At 36.5% G+C, this 13,921-nt stretch overlaps 1 long non-coding RNA gene across 1 annotated transcript; it reads right to left on the bottom strand.

The window, feature by feature from the left end:
* Positions 1–252: 252 nt before the first annotated feature.
* Positions 253–2,234, bottom strand: LOC141591697 (uncharacterized). Its single transcript, XR_012520972.1, has 2 exons — positions 1,891–2,234; positions 253–1,775 (listed from the first exon to the last, which is right to left on the bottom strand). It is a non-coding gene; the product is annotated as an uncharacterized LOC141591697 (long non-coding RNA).
* Positions 2,235–13,921: the final 11,687 nt, after the last annotated feature.

Here is a 13,921-nt window from a genome sequence, read left to right as displayed (position 1 = left end):
TCGACTAGGATGAGAAATCATAATACGAGTACAAAACTAGCAGAAGAACAAACAAGACTTTCAGACTAAAACAGGTCGCGAAACCAATGTACCTATTTATTCAACACAAACACAAGCTTGTGACAAAGTATCCGACACAAGCTGAGAATTTGTGTTATTCAAATTAAAGACATTCTAAAAGAAAATGAAGTTGAATTATGAAATGCACTGAAACAAAACAGTTCTGTGTAAAGATTGAGGCAAAAATCAAAACAAGGTCGGCGAAATAGTTCCTGTAAAATTCTCTCATTACAATCGTACAAAGTTAGCCTAGATGAATAAAAAGTATAGAACCGTTACATGAACATGGAGAGAAAAAACACTCCACTTTCCTGAATTCTGAGTATCAATTCGAAGTCATTGTACTTTAAACAGAGGAATTTCGACATACAGGTTTAAAATTGTTATAAAGAATTCGACAGAAAAAGAAAGCTGATCAAAAATTTACCCATTAACAGAAAACTAGTAGAATCCCAACAGATGCATCTACGTTCCTCCGAACCAGAATTACTCAGAAAGAATCTCCCAAACCATGATCGAAATTTCCCAAGAAGATAATCGATATGACCCCTCAACATTTGTGCTAGTTTAACGGGGACACCCATTGATTCGTCAAATACAATCGACCACATATCTCTTCTATTCAGCCTCATTTTGGGAAAAAGAATGTCAAAACTCCTAATGAAACATAGGTACAACACGGATACAATCGAACTTCACCAGCATGCTCAATTATCGGTTATGCTTATGCATCCTTAATAGCTGCCTCCTCTTGAAAGCCAAGAAACCCACCACCCCAATTTGCAAGATCACAACAATGCCGGCAAATAGCAATCCGATCCTTTGACCTGGGTTGAGATTAGAACCATTCTTTATCCCTTTTCTTCTATTTTGATTAAGTTGAGAACCGGGATTCAGCTCATTGGAAGAGTTTGGAGGGGAATGTGGGAGGTATGGAGGCGGAGGTGGTACCGGTGGTGGAGGAGAGGGAGGAGGAGGACTCGAAGGCGGTGGTGAAAGAGGAGGAGGGGGAGGAGGCACGTAAGGCGGTGGTGGTGATGGAGAAGGTGGGGGAGGCGTGAATGGCGGAGGTGGAGGAGGTATACTAGGTGGTGGTGGCGGCGATGGCAATGGTGATGGAGGGGGAGGAGAAAGAAGGGGAAAAGGAGGTGGAGGCGGTCTTAGCATTGATGGTAACGGTGGCGGTGGAGGTACATTCCCTTGTTGACCTTGTTGTTGTGATGGAGATTGTTGTGACTCAACATTGATGATAAAGAAGATCAATAAAATCCCTAAGCTCACAATCAACAAGGTTTTCAATGATGCTCTTTCTTCCATGATTATAGTAACAAAGATTCAATCTTTTCTCCAAAGATCACAACTCTCATACATCCACCAATCCTTCACACCCAGATTTCCCCAAAAATCCTTCTAAATTTAGAAATTCAACTAATTGGACAACTGGAATTTACCTCAAATCCCCTAAAAATCAAATCTTTCCTTTTAATCCAACTAATTGGGCATTTGGGATTTACCTCAAATCCCCCAAAAATCAAATCTTTCCTTCAAATTCAACTAATTGGGCACCTGGGATTTACCTCAAATCCCCCAAAAATCAAATCTTTTTTTCAAATTCAACCAATTGGGCACCTGGGATTTACCTCAAATCCCCCAAAATCAATTCAATTTCACAAAAGTCAACAATTTTGGCAACTGAGTTTTTGCCTAAAATCCTCCTAAAACAAATCAAATTACTTTAATTCAACAAAATGGGCATCTAAATTCAGCTACTAATCAAACAAATTTTGATTCAGATCTCCAGAATCAAACAAAAATAGCAAAGTGAAATACCTGGAAAGTACAAGCTAGGGTTTGGAAATTGAGCTCTTGTATGATTGATTCAAATACAAATGATGAAAAGGGAAGTTTCCTAATGTAGGAATTTGGATGAATTAATCATGAATTATGAGAATCTTGTAGAAATGAGTTGTCAAAATGAGGGTTGAAAGAGGTGTTATTTGTTTTAAGTATTATTTTCTCAAATCTCAGTGAAATGATGAATTACTGAGTTCCCTGAAACTAAAGCTCAGAAGAGTAAGAACACATACAAATTAAATAGTAGGGCGGGTAACAACGGTTTGGGTTATTTTTTGGGAGAAACTTGTGAGGAAATTTGGACTACATAATTAATCATTTGTCCTATTTTTTTGACTATTCTAGATTTGTTTTCAATTTACATATTTCTGCGAATAAAAGTGATGTTGATGTTACCTAATAAATTATCTTCACAAAAACGAACTAGAATGTGTGTAATTTCTTGTACGAAGATAGGATTATTGGAGTCGACTAGGGGTGGTCAAAAGCGCGGACCAACCCGCTTGACCCGTTCTGCTCATAACGGTTCCGACCCCCAAACCAAGCCCAACCCAGACCCACCTAGGCCCGCCCAAAACCCGCTCCTCGCGTCCCCTTTTACTCGGCCTACCCGGCCCCTATCTTGGGCCGGTTCCAGGTCAACCAAAAGAAGCCCGGCCCGCCCCTTGATCTAACCCGACCGTTGACCAGCCCTAGAATCGACTAAGCATGGAAAGATAAACCCAATATCTGATTCGTAAAAATGAAACAAAAACTTAGGGATGACGGTTGATCTTATATCGAATCACACCTGACTAACCGTGAAGAGATATTTCAAATGTACCAATTTTTTTTTTTGGGTTTATATCTTTTATTTGCGCACTGCACTCTAACTAATTACTAAAAACTCGATCCTTTACCAATCATTTCATATTTGAACTTGACTGTTTCTTAAGGTGTTATTTGGTTGCTGATGAATGACAAATGATCGAGTATTTGATTCGTAAAAATGAAACAAAAATTTAGGGATGATGCTGATCTTGTATCAAATCACAATGGACTAACCGTGATGAGATTTTTCAAATGTACATTTTAAGAAGATATTTTTGTTTTGTACTTGGTATTTGTTATTTCACAAATTCTTGTTTGTGACGGCACATATCCGTCACTCTTGAGTGACGGATACCATTTTACCTCATAAAGTACTCACTTTTTCTCTCTCTGCAACACTATTCATGTGGTCCCCTTTCTCCACTAACCCATTTTATTACCATTTTATCTCACAAAATATCCGCCACAAATGGTAACCCGTCACAAGGGAGACCAATTGTTGTTATTTACGCAGTACACTCATCCTTTGCCAATCGTTTCATGTTTGAAGTTGGTTGTATATTAAGGCCTTTGTGCTGAATTCAATTGGTTTATTTTTATCAAAATTACCTAGATATTATCAATCTAATACTATATTTTCCGAAAAATTCTTTTGTATTTTCGAACGACGGTCGTCCTTACATCTAAAAATAATCTGCCAAATGCAATTATTATACTCCCTTCATTCAACTCCACTTCGCAAGTTTGCTTTTTGCACGGGTATTAAGGAGCGGATTAAAAAAATTATAAAAAGTACATAGGGAAAGAGAATGGTGGGGTTAAAAATGTTAAAAAAATATAAAGGTGTGGTTTTATGGTGGATTAGTGTGGGGTATAGATGGCATTTTTTGTAAATATGGAGTGTGAATAAGGATAGAATGGTCATTTTCTTGGCCTAAAAATGAAACATGTAAAGTGGAGTTGAATGGACGAAAAAGGAATACATGTAAAGTGGAGTTGAATGGAGGGAGTCGTGGCTTAGGTGTAACGGGTACGGTCCTCCGTGAGTACACAAGAATTTTTCATATTTTCCTCCCTCAAAAGAAAATACTATATTTTCCATAATACTAATACCGTATATATATATTCCCTAATAGGTTTAAGATTAGTTATTTTCCAAAAAAAAAGGAAAAAAAAAATTGAATGGAGGAATGGAAGAAGACCTCAGATGAATTAAGGACTAAAGGCAGGCTCAAACCGACTTTTACGTAATATAAATAGCCATTGCCTGATTATTGTCAGGACGATCGCACTTGCTGCACTAGGATGATGGCGGCAGATTGGTCTTGCTTGCCTCTCGATGTTCTTAGTATAATTGCACCCAAGTTATATCTTTTGAAGAGTTTTATTCTTTTTTCTATTGTATGTCGTTGGTGGAATCGTGCTTCATCATCAATAAAGCACGGATGGCGGGCTACACCAACCATGACATGGCTTTTACTTGCTGAAAACACGAAAGAAAATCCAAATTGTATTCGGAAGATCTTTAATCATCATAATAATAAGTGTTACAAACCAAGTCTCCCACATACATTTAGGAAAAGGTGTTGGGGTTCGGCTTATGGTAGGGTTGCAATGATTGACCACGACTATACCGTTCAATTGTTCAATCCAATCACTAAACCCGAACTCCTTTTCCCATCTTGAGAAACCATTGCATCCGATTCCAATAATTTTGATAAAAAAAAAAGATAGCGATAATATTTTACAATTTTATTTTAATAAGCTTATTGTACTGAAAGTGCTTCGACACGGTCATGTCGGTCAATATGAGTTTGTTATTATGGTAGTCTATGACTTTAGCAAAAAGTTAACTTTTGCTAGGCATGAAGATGAATCATGGACATCAGTACTTGTCAAAAAAAAAAAAGTTGTTAGGTTCGGTGAAATTACGAGTAGAGTACTTATTGTTGATGTTGTTGCGATTAACGATTGGGTATTTGCGTTGTATGACGATGGAGAAATTTTACGTTGGAACGTTAAGAAATTCCAAGATCGTCTTGAGCCTCTTAAACCAATAGACTATATACCAAGTGACTAACATTTTTGTGGAATATAGAAAATGGTTCGGAACAACATATTTAGTACGATCAGGTACTGATCTCCTTATGCTCCTACGGTACAAGGAACAAGTGCTAAGTCCAGACGATCCTAGGACTTATGATTTTGACATTGTTTATCGAACAGTTTATATTCAGGTTTATAAACTTGATCCGAAAGAAAAAAAGTGGCATGAGATTGAAGATGTTGGTGACGTGGCATTGTTTGTAGGTTGTAACTCTTCTATGTCAGTTTTGGTTGTAGAGGCTACAGGTTTGCAGCGTAATTGTGTATATTTTAATGACGATGGAAATGGGTGTTGGGATTGGCCTACGGAGTTTGGTGGACATGATATGGGTATATATGACATACAGAGTGATGAAATATGGAGATTTTATGAAGGTGATGATACACGTTCCTCAACTTGCCCGCCATTTTGGTTTGTTCCTCAACTTTAAGTTATTATGATCTCGAGGAACAAACTTGAAGTTGTAAGACTATTTTATCTTATAATCCTATAATTTCGTACTATCTGCTTCTTCGTTTCAATCTTTGAGTCACAAGAATTTTGCTGCTCATATGATGCTCAACAGCGCATTATGTTGCTTGGATACCAGTACAAGTCGTCGACTGATCTTTAAAGTAAAGAGACTCATTCGAAGAATTGGTCTTCCTATAAATGTGGTCACTTGTTTTGCTCAAACATCGCGTTCCATTTTGTGAAATCATCGTGTTTTTTACCATTTTCTGTATCTAACTTCTCTTGTTTGGGTACTACCGTTTTCTTAGATGGCTCTTTGCTCAACAATTTTGGTACATAGTTTACTAAAAAAATTGTTGAACAAAGAGCCATCTAATGACTTTACTTTAAAAATTAAAAAAATAAATATTTTTTCTTCATTTATAAGTCATTAAAGCCATTAATTAATCCAACAACCTATTTTTTTTTTAAATAATCAATCCAACAACTTAAGTGCAAAATTGCACATCACGGAAAAGACCGCCGCACCATAGAACTACGGTTAGTATAAATCATTGAGTGAGTAGCCGTTTTTGAAGCGAAGTTGGAAAAATTTGAGTTTGCCTTGAGCCAATCTTGATAGTTAGTTTAGTTAAACCGTATTTGAAAAATATTTTAACTGATTATTGAGCAGTACTTAGAAAAAAATAATGTATGATCTAATACTTTTCTTGTCTTATCGAGTATGATCAAGACAAATCTCAACATATTTTGTTGATTAAGAAATTTGGTATTTAGAACCTATTATATACACTTTTGTCTTATAAATTAGCAGTATTATCTTAGAAATAACTACCTACTATAACAATTTATTTACAAAATGGTATTTAAATGACATCTAAAAAAAGTTTTTAAGTAATTTTGTATCTTTTTGCACATAATATTCATTCATTAGCCATTAGAATCACAAGAAGTTTTCCTAAAAAATCACACAAAATTACAGTCAAGAATCAAACTAATAACAATTTAACGAAAAACATTTAAGAAAAGACAGACAAAATTTCCTTCTAAATATAATTTTTTAACAAAATTAAAATCTCACTAATACTCCACAGATAGTACTTATTGAAAGATATTATATTGCATGAGAATTTGTAAATAAATATATATAATAGGTGATAAATATCGATTTTTATTAAATATCACTATAATTTGAAGGGCATAGTTCCTTTATTGTATTTCAAATCCTAATATATTTTTCTCTCCATTAAAACAAGTTGGAAGACCTAAAGTGCATATATATAACACCTAAGATTATTGTTACTTACACAATCATAAACATAATTTAACACATCACATTTCACAATGAACATCTTCAATTGCAAGAATACACCTTTTTCCTTTCAATCCCTAGTATTAATACTTATATTAGTATTAATTACTTGTCCAAAAAATGCAAAATGTGAATTTAATGCAAAAGTTAATGTGTATGTGGTAAATGAATTACCACAAAATGAATCACTCACAATTCACTGTAAATCTAAGAATGATGATCTTGGACAACACATTTTAGGTGTTTCCCAACAAGTGAATTGGACTTTTAGAGTAAATATCTTTTTATCGACACTATTTTATTGTGACATGCAATGGAGTAAAGGTCATGGCGTTTTTGATGTATTTTCAGCTGATTTTAAAAATCCGAAAACTTGTCACTCTAAAGATTGTAATTGGCATGCTCGTGCCGATGGAGTGTATTTATACAACTCGGATACAAAATTGTTTGAGTTACGTTATAATTGGGCACACTAATGTAAGACGATATATAATGTAACTCTTGCTATAATAAATGATATTTTCATAATTACATGTGTATTATTTTGTTAACTGTTTTTCTAACCTATGCCCACAAGGCATAGGATAAGAAAACAAAAATGGAAAGAACTAATTGATGTTTTTATGGGAAATTGGAATATCCTATTACTTTTACTTTTCTTTACAATAAATACATTTATTTCTTTCCATTTTTGTTTTCTTAACCTATGCCTAGTGGGCATAGGTTAGAAAAACCCGTTGTTTAATGGTGACCGATGAAGTTGGGGGAAACGAATTTAATGTTTTGTTAGCTTGTGAGTCTTGCAAATAAATTACTTTAGGTAATGTTTGAAAACCCGAAATTGATTTCATTTTCATGATTTCAATTGTAGAAATCAAAATGATTGAAATCAATTCCAAATCCAATTTCAAAAATTCGTTTAGATATCACTTGGAATTCGATTTCGGATTTCAATTTCTCAATGACGTTTGGGAACCCATCGAATTGGAATTTGGCGGGTCGGGTATGGGTTGAAGTCACCAGCATTATTTTATAACTTTTTATTAGAAAAAAAAAAGAATTTTGTGACGGAAAGTATTTGCAATTTAAAAAAAATCATGCTTGCATCACAAAAAAACCGTAATCAAGTAGTGATGGAATTGAAATGACTACTATATAGTACTCCCTCCATACCACACCAATGGTAACATTGACTTTTTCACACTTGTCGAGATACGTTTTGCAACGTAAATATCTTTTGTTACGCATTATTAAAAATTATAAAAATTTGATATTCTTATAGCATTCATAACGATAAATCAAACAAGATCTCACATGACTATATTTTGTCTTATAGATTAAGAATAATATCGAAGATTCCCTACGATCATGAATAGTGACAAAACGGTCAATATTACCATTAGTCTGGTATGGAGGGAGTAGGAATTTGAGAGTGCCAAATTTTAACTAGGTTGAAATTGATATGAAATTGAGTCTAATTCCAATTCCAAATTCTAGAAATTTTAAAACGCTTGAAATGTCTCAATTACAGAATTCAATTCCAATTCTACATTCCCAAACATAGCATTCAATTAGGTAAGTTAGATCGAAAATTATACATCGTATAAATATGTTGATTAACCATTTTTTATGTTGTTGTTACAAGCTGTGGTTGTCGCAAGCTAACCATGACAAGCTCAATGAATCTTTAAAATTCGAACTAGCGTGAGCTCGACAAGTTAATTAGTACTCCGTATAACTATAGAGCGCATCCATACGTCTCGGTTACGAGCAATAATGATTTTCGAAAGGTGCATATGTGAGTATAAATATGTAAGATACTAAGATTGTAGGGTGGTGCAAGGTTTACTACAATAATGAAGCAAATTATTTGATTAATGTTTATTTAGTTCCATGGTTATGTTCAATTTCTCACACTCTTTACAATTTTTTTTTTGAGAGCAGATGAATAACTTATATTATTATGAACAATACATAGTAAGCTACTCGACTAGGTAGCCCCAGACACTTGACATCTAAATCTAGCACTACAAAGCCATACACCGAGATAACATTTACATAACCTTTATTTAAAATTAAAACTACGACATTAAAATAAGCACACTCTTTACATTGATCCTACGCTTCCGTATGAAAAAGTATACAATAACTTAAAAACTTATATGTTACCCGTTAGTAATATGAATAAATGATAAATAAACAGTCTTTATTGTGACCGTCACAAGTTTGTGATCTATCACAGACCCTTCCCACTTACTCTGTTGGAAATAGGGACTTATGTGAGACTTTCCTATTTTTCCAATTGTCCCACATTGGTGAGGAAAAGAGAGTTTCATGTGTTTATATATGTTCTCTTACCTTACACTATCACTAGTGGGTCAAGGGAGGCTTTTGTGGAAGCCTTGCGAGGTGCTTAATTCAGCTCGCGCGCGCCCCGTGCCCGGCCCGGATCGGGATTCGGGATTCGGGATTCGGGATTTGGGATTTGGCAATCGCCTGCGGCGGGCTATGCCTATCTTTTTGGGCCAGAACCGTTTGTTTTGTTATGGACTGAAGTGTCCAGGTGCTTAGTCAATATGACTGTTAGTGGGAGATTAATGTGCTGTTAATGCTCCCCTAATTTCTGCCCTTGATTGCTCAATTATAGGAACCGTTTTTGGCCCTTGCTCATCTTCCGTTTTCCTATATAAGCAGTCCCTTCACTTCAGAAATAATACAACACAAACACACTTCCTTCTTCCTTTTCTCTTCTGCTCTCTTAAAAGTTTCTGGGTATTGTTTTCGATCGTTCCAAGTCTCACAGTTCCGAGTGGGCGGAAGCTGCGTGGAGATTGTAGTGTTAACCTTGGGGAACTACCTAAGGCACTAGCCGATCGCCACCACGGTCGCACCGGAGAAATAGTTTTCAAGGCAAATTTGTTCTTTATACGCGCACTACCTTTTTCGGTATTTCGATTCTTTTGTCATTGTTTTATTCCTTTTCGAATAACAATTTGAAAACTATTTAGTTGTTGTAACTATGTCCATTATGTCGAAAATTGCTCTGAATTGGCGAAATTGGAGTCGTTAGACGGTCACAATTATAAGCGTTGGTCCCTAAACTTTTGATGTATTTTGAGCGAGTTAGAAATTGATTATGTTTTATTTAATGACCCGCCTAAACCTATCACCCCTACTGATGTTGAGACGACCCCTCCTGCTGCTAAAGATGTTAAGTCCAATGAAGAGGATATTGCGAAATTTGTAAAGGATAACAAAACTGCTAGGTGGCATATTTCGAATAATATGACAAACACCTGTTTGACTTATTTTTGTAAATAAGTCCGCTAAGTTTATTTGGGAGTCTTTAGAAACTAAGTATGGGGCTGATGATGCGGGGAAAAAGAAGTATGTTGTGGGAAAATGGTTGGGATTTCAAATGGCTGACGGGAAACCTATCATGGATCAAGTCTATGTCTATGAAAACTTATGTGCTGATGTTGTGAATGAAGGCATGAAACTTGATGATATTTTCGTAGCTAATGTCTCGCTAGAAAAATTCCCTCCCTCCTGGTCCGATTACGAAACCAACTTAAGCACAAAAAGAAAGACTTGTCCCTTAAGGAACTTATAGGACATATGAGGACCGAGGAGGCTAATCGCCTTAAAGACCTTCCCCGCTAGTCAACTCGTGACTGTTCTGTTGTTCTTCTTTGTTAAAGCTAACGGTTGAGTCGGTGGTCCGTCTTATCTTTGAGAAATATAAGGGTAAGGGTAAGGCCAAGGTTGGTCGGGGTAAGAATCGGGGTCTGCTAAGAAGAATGGTTCAGGGAAGCACACCAAACCGGTTCCTAAGATTCGTAAAGTCTTTGAGGGTCTTATTGTCCGCTATGTTTGCGGAAAACCAGGCACAAAGCCTACCAATGCTCGAGAAGAAATTTCTTGAGGCCAATGTTGTGTGATGATGATGTTATTGCGGATGTGGTTGTGGAAGCTAATCTGGTGGGTAATGTTCTTGAATGGGTCTTGATCTCGGAGCTTCGAGACACCTCGTGTCTTTGATAGGGGTTTATTTCTTTGAGTTCGAGGAAGTTTCTTTGATGGGGAATGCGTCTACATGGGTAATTCTTCATCTGCAAAGATCACAGGCAAAGGCAAGATCTTTCTCAAACTCACCTCGGGGAAAACACTTACTCTCAGTAATGTTTTATTTGTACCCTCATTGCGTCGAAACCTTGTCTCTGGTGCCTTGTTAAACAAAGCTGGTTTGAAACTTGTTTTTGAGGCCGACAAGGTGGTAATGTCGCGTAATGGGAAATTTGTGGGCAAGGGTTATCTTTCTGGGGGTCTTTTTGTATTGAACTCTGATTCTGCTATTAATAATATTGCATCTTCTTCTGCTTATATCGCTGAGTCTATTGATTTTTGGCATGGAAGGTTAGGTCATGTAAATGTGGATTATATTAAAAAACTTAGAACTCTGAGTTTAATTACGAGTTTGACGAGTCAAGAATTCTCTAAATGTGCTAGCTGTGTTGAGGCTAAGTTTACAAAGAAACCTAGTAAACCTGTGACTACTAGGAACACGAGTCTTCTTGAGTTAATTCACACCGACCTAGCCGACTTCAAAAATGTTGCAAGTAGAGGTGGCAATAATTATTATGTTACGTTTATAGATGACTGTTTTAGATACACCCATGTCTATTTGCTTAAGACTAAAGATGAAGCTGAACACTCTTTTATAAACTTTAAGAATGAAGTTGAGAACCAACTTGACAGAAAAATTAAAAGGGTAAGGTCTGATAGAGGTGGTGAGTATAAATCCAGTTATCTAGCCGACTTTTTGTCGCAAACGGTTTAATACATGAGACTAGTCCACCTTATTTACCCCAATCCAATGGTGTAGCTGAACGTAAAAATAGAACCTTAAAAGAAATGATGAATGCTATGCTTTTAAGTTCTGGCCTATCTGACGATATGTGGGGGGAATCAATTCTTTCAGCTTGTCACATTCTTAACCGTGTACCTCATAAGAAAATTGACAAGACACCTACGAGATTTGGAAGGGCTATCCTTCTAACATGAGCTTCCTTAGGGTATGGGGGTGTTTAGCTAAAGTGGGTTTACCTGATTTTAGGAGACCTACCGTTGGACCTAAGACCTATGATTGTGTGTTTATAGGTTATGCTCAAAATTGCTCTGCTTATAGATTTATGTCTTTGAGTGATCGTTCTATATCTGAGGCTAGAGATGCCGAATTTTTTGAGCATGTTTTTCCTTTTCAGAAAACTGTTGTACCATCTCCTAGTTTATCTGTTGCATCTCCTGATTTGTCTTCACATGCTAGTGTTAGCACTTCTATTGATGTTTCTGTTGAACCTAGAAGAAGTAAAAGACCTAGATGCCCAAAGAACTTCGGTGATGATTATGATACAACTATGTTGTCTGAACTAGGATACACTGTTTGTGCTAGTGATGAGTTTGTTTCGGCCTTTTTAATAGAAGATGACCCAAAAACCTATAGTGAGGCAATGAAATCCATTGATGCTAATTTTTGGAAAGATGCTATTAAAAGTGAACTTGACTCTATTGTGTCAAATCAGACTTGGGAGTTGACTGATTTACCTAAAGGTAGTAAACCCATTACAAGTAAATGGATCTTTAAAAAGAAAATGAGACCTGACGGTACAATAGAGAGGTTCAAAGCTAGACTTGTAGTTAGAGGCTTTACACAAAAGAAGGGTATTGATTATTTTGATACTTACTCTCCTGTGACCAAAATTTCGACTATTAGGACTCTTGTCGTCTTAGCTGCTATTCATAACCTTGTTATATATCAGATGGATGTTAATACGCCTTTTGAATGGTGAACTAAGGAAGAGATCTATATGTCTCAACTTTGAAGGTTTTGTGATTGAGGGTCAAGAGAGTAAAGTGTGTAAACTGAACAAGTCACTTTATGGATCGAAACAAGCACCTAAACAAAGTGGTATGAGAAATTTAACAACACTTTGATAAGTAATGGCTATGTGGTTAACAATTCGATACATGTGTTTATTCAAAAGTAATAGAATCGATTGTGTGCTTATATGTCTTTATGTTGTTGCGACATGTTAATACTTGGTAATAATTTAGAGGTGATAATTAGAACAAAGAATTTTTGTCATCACAATTTGAGATGAAGGACTTAGGAGAAGCTGATGTTATCCTAGGAGTTAAGGTCATCCGAAACCCCAATGGAATCTGTCTAAGTCAATCTCATTATGTTGAAAAAGTGTTGAGAAAGTTTAACTGATTTGATGATGTGCCTGCTAGAACACCCTATGATCCTAGTGTAGCATTGTGTAAAAACTTGGGCAAGAGTGTTTCCCAAGAAGGGTATGCTAAAATCCTAGGTAGTGTGATGTTTTTAATGAACTGTACTCGACCAGATATTGCTTATGCAGTTAGTAGACTGAGTCGTTATACACATAACTCTAGCAATGAACACTGGAATGCTCTTCGTCGTTTACTAAAATACCTAAAGGGAACAGTTGACTTATGTTTGCATTATAGTAAATTTCCTGCTGTGTTAGAGGGATATTGTGATGCGAACTGGGTTGCAGGTAATGATGAGATCTGTTCTACTAGTGGTTATGTCTTTACCATGGGTGGAGGTGCTATATCGTGGAAGTCTTCTAAACAGACTTGTATTGCACGCTCTACCATGGAATCTGAGTTCATAGCTCTTGAGTTGGCAGGACAAGAGGTTGAATGGTTGAAAAACCTTTTAGCTGATATACCAGTGTGGGGCGGACGGCTAACACCGGTCTCCCTGCACTGTGACTCGCAGGCTGCTATTGGTGTAGCAAAGAATAGTGTCTACAATTCGAAAAAGAGACATATTCGAATAAGGCACGCTGCAGTTAGACAACTCCAAGACAATGGAGTGATTGTGTTGGACTATGTGAAGACCGAAAACAATTTTGCTGATCCCTTTACTAAAGGGCTGGCTAGGAGACTAGTCGTTGATACGTCGAGGGGAATGGGGCGTAAGTCCTTAGGTCAAGAGTGAGACTTGACTAGGTCTAAAGCTTCTATTCCTATGACGTTGTATGATTCATAGCCTTAATGGTGGTGCTTTTGAGACGCACTTGATGGATCATACACCAGGTTGGACTTGGGTCCTTAATGACTCATGTGAAAAGTGCTGTTGAGAAGCACTTGAGCCACCTATGCAGGTGTGATGATCACAAGACTATGAGAAGTCTAGTGAACATGTCTGCCAATACCAAGTTAAACGCATTGCTCTAACAGAGCGCGTTGCACTTTCGCGGAACGATCTTAATCTGAAGTTATGATATGTG

Source organism: Silene latifolia, chromosome 7 (genome assembly GCF_048544455.1).
Source record: "Silene latifolia isolate original U9 population chromosome 7, ASM4854445v1, whole genome shotgun sequence".
NCBI classification, from domain to species: domain Eukaryota; kingdom Viridiplantae; phylum Streptophyta; class Magnoliopsida; order Caryophyllales; family Caryophyllaceae; genus Silene; species Silene latifolia.
This window is presented reverse-complemented; position numbering and strand designations above follow the sequence as displayed.